Raw genomic sequence first — 16,245 nt, forward strand, 5'->3', positions numbered from 1 at the left:
AGCTGAAAATGAAGAAGTTTGGACTATGCAAGATAGTGAAAAGGTATGATTTTAGCAATGCCTATGAAGTGGAGTTGCCTACTAAATTAAATATTTCACTATTCTTTAACATTTTAGAATTAATAGATTACTGTGAAGGAGGTGATGGAGATGAAGTTACAAAAGCACAGTGGAGTACTCTAGAAGCTAATTTGACTACAAAGGATATTGAGGAGATATTGGATAGTCATGTTGGTAAAAGTATAAGGAACAAAATTTATGAAGAGTACCTTGTCCAATGGAAAAGTGGGCCATTAGAAGATTTATCATGGGTAGAAAGGAAAGAGATTAACTATCTTGGTTTTTCTCTGAACACCTAAGACATGATGGGGCCATTTCTCAATTTACCCTGGGTGTTTAATGCATGAGCATCTTGGGTGTAAGAGCAATCTTGCATCACCCAAAAATAATTCCTTTTTGTTTCTCGAATAAGGGTTGTCTCAGTGCATATTTTTTGTTTTTGGAGGCTTTCTATGTAGTAAGTCAGTCATACAAGCTTGAAATGTCCTAATCTCAAAGGTGGATATTCATCTTAAATATATCAGCCTACTAGTTGAGGTCCAATGCCATATCATGAGTATTCATGGATTTATTACAGATATTCAGGTGTGCAATTTTGGTATAAAAACTTTAGGCTCACTGTTGAAGACCTTAGAGGCCCCAAATGGGGTCCAAAGTGGGGTTGACTAGAGCTTGTGCCAATCACTCATGTAGATCAAAAGCTAAGGATTCCAAAAAATGGTTATAATAGCCAATCAAAGCAACGGTTGAAAATTTATGGTCTTCCAAAGTTGAGCTGACTAAAATTTCCAAAATAAGTATCAAAGGTTTATCAGGCTGACTCTATATGTAATTTTAGAGTTAGTCAATCTCAAGGGTTTGGGTTTGATGTCTAAAAACTTCTTAGGTGGTGTAAAAATGCATGTTTAAGGAATGCCCATACATTGTCTAAGACAACTCTAGGTGATAGTTTGTAGCTTTGTGTTGCAAATTATTGTAAGGAAGGCACCCATGTGGGTTTGCATATTGTGTTTCAAAATTTTGTAATTCTACATTTGTGGTGATAATAAGAAGCCCATATTCTATTCTCACCAATTGTTGTTATTTATTTGTTTCTATTATGTGTTTGTGGTATTAAAGGGAGCACCCTTCATCAGTATGTAAATTATACCTATTTTGAGATCATATCCCATCTTTTTGGTTTATCTTCAAACAAACATCATAGAAAATTCCCCAAACTCCAATTTACAACTTCTATTTGTCTATTAATCTGTCAATGATGAGATGGAGTGAACTTAAAAAATTTCTTCAATTTCTTTCACAATGTATGCCAAAAATACCCAACGAACTTGGTATCTCAATCAAAAACTATGTTCTTTCGAAGACCATCTAGCCTCACCACTTCTCTAAAAAACAACTTTGTCATATGAACAACATCACTAGTCTTCTTATAAGGGATGAAATGTGTCATTTTTAAAAATCTATCAACCACCACAAATGTTTGAATAATGCCCTCATTGTGTCCTATGTAAACCAAGAACAAAATCCATGCTGACATCTTCCCATGGCTTCTCTAGTATAGGTAATGGGTGATATAACCCTATATTTTGCTTCACTCCTTTCATCATCTAGCATACTCTTCAACTCTTCACAAACTTCTTGTTGCAACTATGACTATTAATAATTCTCAGCAACCAAAGCTATTGTTTTATCTCTACCAAAGTGTTCAATCAATCCTCCACTATGTCTCTCCTTAATGAGATTCTCTCTACTAGAACTTCTGGGAATGCACATTTGACTTCCCTTGAGAAACATACCATCTTGGATTATGAAATCCAACTACTCTTGTCATGTCAAGTGTAATAGGTTATTTACAAGCTTTCCAAGCATCACCAAAATCAAGATCATCTGGATACAGATTCTTGAGGTCATTGAACTCAACCACCTCAATCTGCATTTCTATCAACAAAACTTGTCCTATACTAAGAGCATCTATAACTCTAAGAATTCTCATTCATATGTTTCAAAAAAAAAGTATAAATCTACAAGAACTCAATCCACTTCAAATGCCTTTGGTTCAATTCTTCTTTACTATTCAAATATTGCAGATCTTGATGATCAATATACAAAATAAACTCCTTAGGAAGAAGATAGTGTCTCCACTTCTTCAATGCATGAACTATAGCATACAATTCCTTATCATAAATAGAATACTTTCTTTTGGCATCATTCAATTTATCACTAAAATAAGCAATAGGTCTACATTTTTGGCTTAAAAATGTATCCTATTGTAGTACCACTACCATCACAGCCTACTTGAAATAACTTATTAAAATTCAAAAATGTTAAAATAGGCTACTTTATAACTTTATGTTTCAACATATTAAAACACTTATCTTCTCCTATAGTCCACGTGAATTCTCTCCTATCTCCTCTCATTATTTCAATCAAAAATCCACAAATACTAATAAAAACTCTAATAAACTTTTTGTAAAAACTAGCCAATCCATGAAAATATCTTACCTCTATTTCACTCCTTGGAGTAGGTCATTTGAGGATAGCCTTTACTTTCCCCAGGTCCATTTTTAGACCTTTTGTTGATACTACAAATCCCAGGTGCACCAACTCCTTCACAAAACTACACTTCTTCAAATTTATCAACTTTTCCTCCCTCAACTTATCAAACACCTTATGAATGTGTATCAAATGCTTTTCCAATGTCTTACAAAAGATCAAAACATCATCTAGGTAAGCAATGACAAACTTACCCATAAACTCCTTCGGTGGGTCATTCATAAGCCTCATGAAAGTGCTTGGTGCATTAGTTATCCCAAAAGGCATGACTAACCAATCATGCAATCCTTCCCTTGTGTTGGAGGAAGTCTTCCACTCATCTCCTTCTCTAATGCAAATCTAATTGTACCCACTCTTCACATTTATCTTTATGAAATACACATCTCAACTCAAAAAGTCTATAATAGCATCCATCCCTGGGAAGGGAAATATGTATTTGATTAGGATCTTGTTGATAGCACATGAGTCTATACACATCCTTCATTCTCTGTTCTTCTTAGGAACCAATACTGCTAGTATAACACATGGACTTGAACTCTCTCAAATCAACGCCTTCTATAATAACTCATAAACTTGTATGTTATGTTAGAAATAATAGTCCACCAAGATAATTGAGAGTGGGGGTGAATCAATTATCCAATTAAAACATTTATCAACCTTGATTAATCTTAACCATTCAATCAATGTAAATAGAAACCATAACAAGATGCACATACATAGTTACACTAGATTTTTTAACTAGGAAAAACCCTGGTGGTATATATATATATATATATATATATATATATATATATATATATATATATATATATATATATATATATGTTCCTTGTTAGAGGATGAATCCTGTTAGGAGTCTATAAACACATTCAATAAATCAGAGTCCCTATTAGGAGACTTTGAATCTCTATTAAGAGATTCCAACCCTATTAGGAGTTGTGCCAATCTTGTTAGGAGTTGTAGAAGGCAAAAGGACCCACTGAACTTCACTATCCAACTAATCTCTCAACTATTCCATGTAGAATAATTATTCATACTGTGATTTATCCTCTTCCCTCTATCCTTTTAACTAGAACAATCACTATCAAACCTTGTAGACTAGGTCACAAACCTGAGATCCAAATACCAAACCTCGCATCTCAAAATAAAACCTCAGCAATGAAGTTTTCTCCAACTTCACTCTTCTCTACCTATCTTTTCAATTATATATTTTCTTCTCCTTTTTGGTCTTCTTTCTTACTACATTCTTCCTTACATAACAAAGGAAATTTTTCTTCCTTTATACCAAGTCCACAAAACAATTCCCTTGAGTCAGCTATTACACATTCTCGATTAATTATTATAGGACCTCATTAAGAATATGTTTTACATAGTGATAACATTAATCAATTTCCTTGTAACTTGAATAACTTTCTCTATGTGTAATATTATGACAAGTGAGCTTAGCCACATCATATTCAACATGTCTTCTACATGCCTTTAACCTTTCTTCTCAGAATAGAAACTCTACTAAGAGATATAACAAGTTTACCAGAACATGCTTCTGTAAACTCTATCTCTAAACAATCTTCACCAAAACTTGTAAAACTTCTTCTAGAATTCATATCTTTTGCACCTAAGGTTAGCTGCATATGCTAGACACATATTAGTATCTCCCATTAACCTTTCTATTGAAAATACTCAATGATCTATTTGTACCAACTTGATCATTACTGTTGTTCTTGTATCAGATACCATAGAAAATGGCTATGTTGACATCAATGAGAAAAATAGTCATGAATGTAACATATCATTATGATAATGATCTAATCATGTTTCTATAATAATCTCCCATAGGAATATCATTAGCATTCATGCTTTCAAATATCTCCCCATTTGGCATTGATGGTAACATAGATGAAAAAATCTAGTTCCAAAAATACCTACTATTAAAGACTGTTATCCTTTCTTTTCAAATCCGCTTCATCAATAATTGATATACCTCAATGTTCTTTATATCAAAATGTTTTTCATGTTGTAATCTCTCCCCCATTAACATCAATGTCAAAGGTTTTAGCAACCATCTATCACTGCAACAACTGTCTATGACCCACTCAAGTGTCCAAAGACATTGTTCAAAACAACATCTATCAAGAGTCCTTGATGACTCTGTCCATTACAGATACTCCCCCATATAGGAAGCATCAGCATTCAATCCAAACAAATAATAGTGTTTTGTATCACTAGACTAATGTACTCTTGCATCATCTACTCTAATGTAGGTAGGGGCATAATTCCTAGCATAACTTGTAAATGCTCAAAAGTCTCTTTGGAAGAGGCTTGGTGAAAATTTCTGCAATCTACTCTTTGGTGCATACATACTCCAATCTAATTTTCCTTTTTACAACTTTCTCTCTCAACATGTGATATTTGATGGAAATGTGCTTAGTCTTAGAATGCAACACTAGATTCTTAGACATATTTATTTTGCTTGTGTTATCAAAATGTATGACAATAGGTTCACTAAATTATATCCTTATATCCTTCAAAATATCCTTCATCCAAGAAACTAGATTATAATTTTTTATTGCTACAACATATTCTACCTCTATTGTACTCTGTGAAATACAATCCTACTTCTTGCTTAGCCAAAAGACCAATCTTCCTCCAAGAAAAAATACTCCACCACTAGTGCTCTTAGTATCAACCATACTGCCTCCCCAATCAACATCAGTATAAGCATATAAAGTGAAATCATTAGATCTATCATACTATAATCTAAACTTTTGTGTTCCTTTCAAATATCCAAATATCCTTTTAACTATTGCATAATGTGCTTCTCTAGGATCAGCTTGAAATCTTGCAACAATTCTAACTGCATTCATTATATCTAGCCTTGTGTGTGTTAGATATTGCAATCCTTCAATCATAGATCTATTAAAAGCATGAATTTTGATGATATTCCTATGGGAAAGTATTATAGAAACATGATTAGTTCATTATCATGATGATATGTTACATTCATGATTGTGTTTGTCATTGCTGTTAGCATAGCAATTTTTTCTGGTATCTAAGAAAAGAACAATAGTAAATATCAAGTTGGTATGGAAAAATCATTGATTACATTAAGTAGAGAGGTTAAAGGGAGATTATACTATGTGTCTAGTATATGTAGTTAATCTCAGAAGCATAAGATATTAAGTCTCAAAGAAGTTATGCAAATTTTGGTGAAGACTATTCTGAGATAGAGTTTATAGAGGCATGTTTTAGTAAACTTGTTATATCTCTTAATAGTTTTATTATTATAAGAAGCTGAAGTTAAAGATGTGAAGAAGACATGTTGGTGATGACATGGCTAATCTCACTTGTCATAATGTTACGTTTACAGAAATTTATTCAACTTGCAAGGTGAAAGATTAATGTTATCACTAAGTGTAATGTGTTCTTAATGTGGTCCTATAATAATTAATTAAGAAGGTGTAACAGCCAACTCAGGGGATTTTTTTATGGATTTGGTATAAAGGAAGGACATTTTTATTTATCATGTATGGAGAAATGTGAATGATTGTAAGTAGCACAAAGAAAAAAATATGAAGATAAGCAGAACAAAGTGAAAGTGAAGGAATCTTCATTGCCAAGGTTTTATTGTGTGATCTAAAGTTTGATACTTGGATCTAAGGTTCATGACCTAGTCTACAAGGTTTGACAATGATCAGTCCAATTGATAGGATAGAGGAAAGAAGTTAAAGTACATTACATATAATTATTCTACAAGGAATAGTTGACAAATCAACTAGACGGTGAGTTTAGTGGTCTTGCCCTAGAAGTTTTTTGGATAGTGGGTCCTTCTATCTTCTACAACTCCTAACAAGGTTGGAATCTTCTAATAAAGATTCAAAATCTCCTAATAGGGACTCATATGTACTAAATGTTGTAATAGATTCCTAACAGGGTCCATCCTCTAACAAGGAATATTTATATTAGTATATCATCTTGTGGGCATCATTCCCACCGGAGTTTTTCCTCTGATCAAGGGTTTCCCTAGTTAACATATCCGGTGTAATTGTCTATGTGCATCTTGTTATGGTTATTGTTTACTTTGGTTAATTGGATAATACTATTTAAGGTTGATAAATGTTTTAATTATTGGATAAATGATTCAACCCCCTCCCTCCCAACCCACTAGTTATCTTGGTGGACTATTGTTTCTAACAATTGGAATCACAGCATCGGGTCCTTGAAGATAAAGTCTAACAAGTTTGGGAGATCCATGAAAAATATGTGTAGGAAAGATAGTTTGAAGTTTGATGGAACAAATTATGATAGATAGAAGGAAAAGATGAAGACATATCTATTGCATATGGGTCTAGGATATTGGATCTTGAAAAAATCATCAAAGACAATCATTGTTGAAAGTGATTTAGAAACTTGTATTGAGGAAGAAAGAGATCTTTTTATGTGTGACATGAGAGCTAGAGAAGAACTATTGTTTGCACTTCCTAAAATTGAATACAATTAGGTAAAATCACTTAATACTTCTCATTTGATTTGGAAAGGTTTGGAAAATAGTTTTAAAGGTGATGAACATTCTAAGAAATTAAAGCTAAAAAATTGGATTTGTGCATTTCAAGAAGCTAAAATGATGAAAAATGAATCTATAAGAACATACATAGGCAGAATATCAAAAATGTAGGTATCACATCTCAAAGAGGAACTAAAGAAGAAGATGGGGTAATATTGAAGATATTGAAGAGCTTAACACCATCATTTAAGTTAGTAGTTCAAATGATATAGTTGTTAATATCTTGTACCAAATATTTCATAAAGAAAACATTGCTTGAGAGACTTGAAGTAATTGAGAATGAGCTTAGATAGTTTGAAGAATTAAACAGAATAGAAACAACTATTAGTGCCTTGAATATTTGACCTAGTTTATTAAGAAGCACAAGTGCTAGAGGAAACTTTGCTAGCAGTAGTAGATTTAATGAGGACAAAAAGATTGAAGAAGGAATATCCCTTCTGGTAAGAAGAGGAAAGAATGGTAAGAAAATCTTTAAATGTTAGACTTGCAATGAATTTGGTCATTATGCATCTAAGTTTCCTAAAAGAGAGAAAAAGTATAAAGGAAATTTCAAACCTAGAAGAGATAGAGAGTGTCTATATGCAAGTGAAGAAGATGATTTTGATGAACAAGCAGTAAGTGCTAGTGATGTTAAAATAGGATTTGTAGTAATTAAAGAAGAAAGTCTAAAGAAAATCGCTTTGGTATCACAAGTTGAATAGAAATTTGATTGGATAATTGATAGTGGTTGTTCACATCATATGACTGGTGATATGAACAAGTTTGTTGACTTAAAAAGTCATGATGGAGGCATTGTCAAAGTTGGAAAAAATGTAGCATGTCATGTTAAAGTTATTGGGTCTATAACTCTTGATGGTAAAACTAACACTGAGGATGTATATTATGTTAATGGTATAAATTACAACCTTCTAATTGTTGGACAACTAGTGGACAAAGGTTATCAATTGCAATTCACATAAAAGACATGCATGATTAGAGACAAAGATGGAAAGGTAATTAGAACAGGAACCAAATCTAGAGGTAATGTATTTCAGTTGAATCCTACTAAAATGACATGTTTGGTTGCAAAGGTAGATGATAGTTGGTTATGGCATAAGAGATTTTGTCATATAAACTTTGACAGCATTGTGAACACTAGTAGTATGTTTGTAGTTAGAGATTTGCCTAAGATTATAAAGCCTACTAACACAATTTACAAGAAGTGTGTTCTGGAAAAAAAAAAAAAGAACTTCTTTTCCCAGCAAGAAGCTTACTACTATAGAAAAATTGGAGATTGTACATATAGATCTTAGTGGCCCTACAAAGACTAAAGGATTCTATGGTAAAAGGTATTTCATTATTTTAGTTGATGATTTTTCTAGAATGATGTGGGTTGCATTTCTTAAAGAAAAATCTAAGGCATTTGATAAGTTCAAGATATTCAAGAATAGAATTGAGAATGAATCTAGCATGAAAATTAAATGTTTAAGATCAAATAGAGGTGGAGGGTTTACATCAAATGAGTTTAACATCTTTTGTGAAGCTAATCTAATCAAAACATAGTTATAACAAAAAGCTATAGTAGAGAGAAGAAACAGGTTAGTAATAGAAGTAGCAAGAGCTTTGTTAGCTGAAAATGATGTATCCAAGATTTTTTGGAGAGAAGTTGTGAATATAGTAGTCTACACTATAAATAGAGTGCAAGCCAAGAAAGACACAAACAAAACCCCTTATGAACTATGGTTTGGTCACTCACCTATAGTTAAGTATTTCAAAAATTTTGGCAGTAAGTGCTATATCAAAAGAGATGATGACATTGGTAAGTTTGATGCTAGAAGTAGTGAAGGTATATTTCTTGGTTATTCATTAAAAAGAAAGGCTTATAGATGTTATAATCTAAGAACTAAGACTATTATGGAAAGTGCAAATGTAAGAGTTGATGAGAAATTCAGGATACAAGAAATAATAGTTGATTATGATTTAGATGATGATGTTGTTACTAAACCAAGGAATCATTAAGTATTCCTTGAGACTAACAATGATGTGTAGAATGAAGGAGAGCTAAGGTAGGAACAAAGCTTGGAACCTTTAATAGAGCCAAGAGTTGAGATGGCAACTCCTAATTTGGGTAAGAATATGACAAAGAATCATCCACCCAAGCAGATCATTGGAAGTAGAGATAAAGGTGTGATGAAAAGAAGTAGAATATATGAAGAACTATGTCTGATATCTCAAGTTGAACCTGAGAATGTAGATAAATCATGTAAAAATGACTATTGGAAGCAAACTATGAAGGAAGAATTGGATCAGATAGCAAAGAATGACACATGGGAATTGGTCACCAGACCAATAGCCAAGAATGTGATAAGTACTAAATGGGTATTCAAGAACAAAATGAATGAACAAGGTGAAGTTGTAAGGAACAAGGAAACATTAGTATGTAAAGGTTAAGAATAGAAGCAGTAAGGTTATTCTTAGCATATTCAGCATATAAGAAATTTAAAGTATATCAAATGGATGTCAAGTCAGCAATTATGAATGGAGAACTTGAAGAAGAGGTATAAAGAGAATAGCCTGAAGGTTGTCCTTTAACAGATGACAAGGACATAGTATGCAAATTGAAGAAAGCATTGTATGGCTTGAAGCAAGAACCAAGAACCTGGTATGCAAGTTTGGATAAGAATTTGACAAAGCTTGGATATAGAAAAGGTATGGCATATAGTAATCTCTATTGCAAAGAAGTTGATGATGGATTAATGATTTTGGTAAAAAAAATTATGATATCATATTTGGAGGAAATGATGATGAAAGTGACAAGTTTGTAGAAGAAATGAAGAAGGAATTTGAAATCAGCATGATAGGAGAAATGAAATATTTTCTAGGATTACAGATTATGCAGGACAAAGAAGGAATCTCTATTTCTCAGACTAAGTATTTGAAAGATTTACTGAAAAGGTTTGGTTTGGAAACATGTGAACTCATTGGAACACCTATGATAAGTGGACAGAAGTTATCTACAAAGGATGAGACACCTACTATTGATTAGAAATAGTACAGATCTATGATTGCAAAATTGCAATATCCAACTCACACAAGGCCAAATATAGAAAATGCAGTCAGAGTTGTTGCAAGATTCCAAGCTAATCCTAGAGAAGCACATTATGCAGCAACCAAAAGGATATTTAGATACTTGAAAGGAACACTAGAGTTTGGATTGTGGTATAATAGATTAATGATTTCACTCTATGTGCTTATACTGATGTTGATTAGGAAGGCAATATGGATGATAGAAAGAGCACATGTGGTGGAGCCTTCTTTCTTAGATAAGACTAGTTTCTTGGCTAAGCAAAAAGAAGGATTGTATCTAACAAAGTACAACAAAAGCATAATATGTTGCAGTAGCAATCAATTATAATCAAGTTATTTGGATGAAGCAGATGCTAAAGGATATAAGGATAGAATTTAGTGAACCTATAGTCATACATTTTGACAACACAAGCACAATAAATATGTCTAAGAATCTGGTGTTTCATTCTAAAACTAGGCAAATTTCTATCAAGTATCACATGTTGAGAGAGAAAATTGCAAAAAAGAAAAATAGATTGGAGTATGCGAATACTAAAGAGTAGATTGCAGATATTTTCACTAAGCCTCTTCCCAAAGAGATTTTTGAAAATTTGTAAGGTATGTTGAGGGTTTTCCCCTTTCTACATCAGATTAGATGATGCAAGAGTGCATCAGTCCAGTGTAACCGAGCAATATTGTTCATCTAGACAGGATGTTGATAATTATTATATAGGGGAGTATTTGTGATAGACAAAGTCATCTAGGACTCTTGTTGGATTTTGTTTTTGAATAGAGTCTTTGGACACTTGAGCTAGTCATAAATAGTTGTTGTAGTGTTTGATGTGTTGGCTCCTGATTTAACAGTTTTGAAAATGACCAAGAAACCAAAAAAATACATCTAACACTACTACCTCTGAGACCATTTTTTGACCATTGAAGGTCAAAATTTTGACTCATTTTTTGACCACACTTTGACCAACGTCGACCAACTCATTGATCAGAATTTTTCCGGTCAAAATTTTGACCAACTAACCGGTTGGTCAAAATTTTGACTAAAGTATTGGTTGAAAAACTTTCATAACCATGGTGCAAACTCTGTCTAGAATTGGTCGAAATTTCAACCACTGAAGGTGGAAAGTGTTGACAAGAAAGGTAGAAATTTTGACCATTGAAGGTAGAAAATGTTAACCAAGAAAGGTAGAAATTTTGACCATTGAAGGTAGAAAATGTTGACCAAGAAAGGTAGAAAATTTGACCAATGAAGGTCAAAAATTGTGTCCATTGAAACTGGAAATTTCAACCAATGAAGGTCAAAAGTTTTGACCAATGAAGGTAGAAATTTCTACCATTGAAGGTAGAAATTTCTACCAACGCCTGGGTAAAAAATAAAATTTAGGCATTCTATAAAACAATTCACATGCCTTGCATATGATATGACATTTTGCATGCATCATACACTCTCACCTGACTAATGATGGATTAGGGAAAGCAATCTGAAATGATGACACTAAAAAACAAAATCAAATCCAAAATAAACTTGCATTACAAATGGATTTTGGAAATCTGATATTGTTGATTACTTAAACATGCATATATGTTTAAGTTGTGATTGTCTTGGTATACATGCATGCAAAATCAACAATATCAGATTTCCACAATCCATTTGTAATGCAAGTTCATTTTGGATTTGATTGTGTGTTTTTTAGCATCATCATTTTAGATCACTTTCCGTAATCCATCATTAGCCGAATGAGAGAGTGCAAGATGCATGCAAAATGTCATATCATATGCAAGGCATGTGAACTATTTTATAGAATACCTGAAAAATATTGACAGCAACTAATCAAACTGTCATAAACACCTACAGTAACTAATATGCTTGTTCATTAATATGCCCAATACAATAAGCAAACTTGGCAACTATGCACAACAAGTTATACGCTAAAGATATTTGACATGGACTGTCCACTCTAATTTGTGGAAGCTCCCCTAACAGTGCATTTGAAATATATGTAGGTAACTCTAAAATTAAGTTGTGGGATCATATCAATGGTTTTTATTCAAAATTTTCTCTTGAATAGGGTTGTGAGGATATTTTGTTAGCATTTGGTTCCTAATTTACTCAAGAATTGGGGTCTGATAATATTGTCTTACAAATTGTTTATTTTACAATGGAGTTGTATCTTCTATTTTATTCCTGACTAATAGAAGTTTATCTGACCCTGAGATGATCAAATCCACTTGATAAATGTTAATCTCTCTTTAAGTTTTGCACTATTTTCTATATTAGGAATAAGTCAATTCTTGAACTATCTACAACTATTTATTGCCTTGTGTTTCTTTTTATTCCTATCAGAACCTTCATTCAACTCTATCTACCCTACTTGTCATTCCAAAACATAAGGATTTATAATTTTTTCTCTATACACATTATCTGCCATCAAACTAGTATGTTTAATGTCCATTTTCCCATTCTCAATTTCTGTAATCTCCCTTTTTATTGATATTGGTAGAATCATGGTTGAGCCCCATGGTGTTGTTGATATCATATCAAGTGGTTGTGGATTCCCTTCAGGAGTAGTAATTCCATTTATTGGTACCAGAGGTTGTGATGGTAAAAATGGTGCCAAATGCTCTTTACTCCTATAGGCCCCATACCAGAATGTAAAATGTAGAATGTCTTGTAAAGATTGAGATGGAATACATCCACTCCAATTCAACTCGAGCTAGTTAGTCCAACCTGCACATTCATGTTTGCACCATCCATGTACACTTGACTATCATTGTCATGAATGATTTAACATATCTTATTTAATACCCTCCTCATACACACCATGCATTGAAGGATAGGCAATCATAAGTGCTACAAGGTTTCCTTATTTTCCTCTACATCCTTCATTTTCTTTACCAACTGTTCAAACAACAACAATTTTCATTCCACACATTGTAGCACTTACAGCATTCATTCCATGAGTTGAGACAGTAATGATAGAAGTTTTGATGCCCATCTCCCCTTGCTTAAGAATAAGCATATAACCTTTACAATATCAAGGAATGGAGCATCCTCAACATTAACAGTGCCTAATTTCATTAATCCACTAATAAATGCTCCCGCCAAACCATGTACACATTCTACATTTTTTTTCAATCCTGCCAGACCATGATAGATTGCATACATAGAAGATATATTGTAATTAATGCCTGTATCATGTAGATATTTCTAGTGGCATTATCTTGCCTGATGTGTTGCTCTCTTCTCTACATTTCCATCCTTAGCACAGGATTCCTATGGGAATCCACATTAACTCCAATAATCCTTCTAGGCATCATTCATTTTTACTCTTAAGATGTAACCAAGCAATATAAATGAGGGGCCCCCATAGTCCAAGGGGACACCAAATCTTTGAGAAGACCCAAAGATGATATCCACCCCAAATTCCTCAAGAGGCTTCAGTATTGCTAGTGTAGAAAAATCAGAGGCCATGACAACCTTCACACCATTAGCATTAACATTCTTAAAAAAATAAGAGTAATCAATAACTTCCCTCTCTATCCTGAGGTGTTGAACAAGCACCCCACAAACATCCTTGGAACTATAATCAAAGTACTTTAGATCAGATTTCATGACATTCAACCCCAACCAACCTACCCTTATATGGAACATGTCAAATGTCTAAGGATGAGAGTTACTAAAAATGATAGAAGTCTTCTTATTATCTTTGGTTATATCATTACATATCACAGTAGCCTCAAAACTAGTAGTGGCCTTGTCCAAAAGAAAATCATTTGACATGGGAGCCCAGTAAGATCTAATATCATGTTCTAGTGATGCAAAAAAGATTCTAGTAAATCATGGAAACCATGTTAGGAGGGGACAAGGGACGACGATGGGGCTGAAACCTACGATAAATTATACTCTATTAAAAGTATTAACTTATTACAAATAGGGATGCACTTGCATTTAGGCACAATGCCTAGAGCTCACTGCTCAATTAAAAAAATGTCTTGCTGCCTTACATACATGGACAACAACTCATAGTTCATAAAGTGCTTGATATCATCCTCTTCATGCATGTTCAATTTCATTGAAGCTCATTGGATTCCACTCATTCCTGTTCACAAGATCATTGATGTATGGCTTGCATCCACACACACACCACACAAACTTCAGTCATAAAATATTACATTCATTCATATAATTCATCAACCTTGTAGAAGAAAACAAGGAAATGATTAGAAATATGAAAACATCAGGAAAATAAATAAATTACAACCTTTATCTAATGGCTTCAGTAGAGACTTGAAGCAGGTCATCTCCAAACCAATCTAAGTTCTCTTTATAGAATTCAATTGGGAGACTATCTACTACTAGGCTCTTTTCATCATTCAGGTTTTGAATTGCATTTACTGTTTCTTATTCTGATACAATTTAAATATTAATTATTTTTGCAATATCATCTGTAATCTTACTGTGAATTATATTTTTTCTTAGATCTCTTGCACTATGTCCTTGAAATGAGAAAATTATCTTATAGAATAGCGAAAGTTCTTCTCTATCTCTTTAAGATCACTTAGCAATTTATTATCAGCTCATATAGTCAACTTGTTCTCAGACATTCTTAACTTTCATACATCTGAAGAAGAGTTTTGAACTCTTATCGCCATTGTTAAGTCAATTTATTTCGGCTCTTACTCTTAATCCTTGTATATTTTTAGCATGTAGATTTCTTAATAGTTTTTTTGCTATGATTAACTCCTCATTCAATTTTGAGTTATTGGGGTCATTTGAATCTTCTTCTCTAGTTTGAACAGATCTTTCTGAAGGTCATTTTTTGTTTTCCTATTGTCTAAGGCTGTTCTTTTGTCCAATAGTTTGAAATATAGTGGCCAAATTTTTATTGTTGTCATTCCATATTTTAATTGCATTTTTATCTTATAACGTCCATCTGTTAATTTCCTTGGTGGTAAAGATTGGGTAATTGCAATCATCTTTTAGTAAATTGGTGTTTTGAAGGAATTTATCTTTCTTTTCATTGTCCTAATGTTGATCATTAGATATATGAATCTTACAGTAGCAATAATGATGATCAGATAAAGAACAAGGCGTAACCTTGACACTACATTCATGACAGTCTGATCAAAGCTAAAAAAATCTTTATTGCAATAAAATATATCCAATCTTCAATACATCCTTATACTTACCTTTTGGAAATTACACCCAGTAAACCAATTATTTTGGTTTTCTTTTCTATATCCTTCAAGAGGATCGAACAGGTTGAGCTTAATTTTCATTTTATTCTATTAACAATTTTCATTTCCTTTGCACTTATCTCACTTCCTATAGATTTGTCCTCCCTACTCTCAACCATGTTAAAGTCAGCTCCCACAATCCAAGGGATGTATTGAAGCCCATATATCCATTTCCATAGCTCATTTCTCTCATAATGTGCAATGGGAGCATAAATTGAGCACCACACAAACTTTTTATTTTCTTCTTCAATAACAATCTAGACAACCCTGTTGTAAGGAGAGATTTAATGTCCAATTGCAAATGGTACCCATTTGTTTGATGTTTTCATATTGCAAAGGTGTGAGTGGTGGTGTAGGTAAGATTTGAACCTCATAATTATAATTTGCACATTTAAAATCAACACACTAAAATAATTTTAAATTAACTACTACCAAAGTAATATACGGATTGTTCAAGGTAAGGTGAAACAAAATGTACCTGATAGGAAGGTCCCTCGGCTTCAGTAAGTGAACCATGTGTGAGTACTTCTACTAAAATACATCGATTAACAAAGTGGTAATTTAGGTACGATTCCAATTCATCCAAATTTGTGTCCAAGACACTCGGATAGTTGAAAGAGTGTTGGGATGCAATGTCTACTGATTTGACTTCAATGCCAACTTCCATATTCATCCACTGCATTAACTCAATAGTTGCATTTACACCACCTCCCACCAGATGTGCTCCAATCAGAGCCTCCAAATAGAGCCTCCTAAAAAAAAGAGAGAAAGAAACT

General features: G+C 33.0%; 2 pseudogenes; both read right to left on the reverse strand.

Moving 5' to 3' along the window:
* Positions 1-12,606: 12,606 nt before the first annotated feature.
* Positions 12,607-13,234, reverse strand: LOC149539126 (glycine dehydrogenase (decarboxylating), mitochondrial pseudogene; annotated as a pseudogene).
* A 22-nt stretch (positions 13,235-13,256) lies between these two features.
* On the reverse strand, positions 13,257-14,038 carry LOC149539127 (glycine dehydrogenase (decarboxylating), mitochondrial pseudogene; annotated as a pseudogene).
* Between the last annotated feature and the right edge of the window lie 2,207 nt (positions 14,039-16,245).

Source organism: Cupressus sempervirens, chromosome 9 (assembly GCF_028749045.1).
Source record: "Cupressus sempervirens isolate cs-2001-9-10 chromosome 9, ASM2874904v1, whole genome shotgun sequence".
NCBI lineage: Eukaryota > Viridiplantae > Streptophyta > Pinopsida > Cupressales > Cupressaceae > Cupressus > Cupressus sempervirens.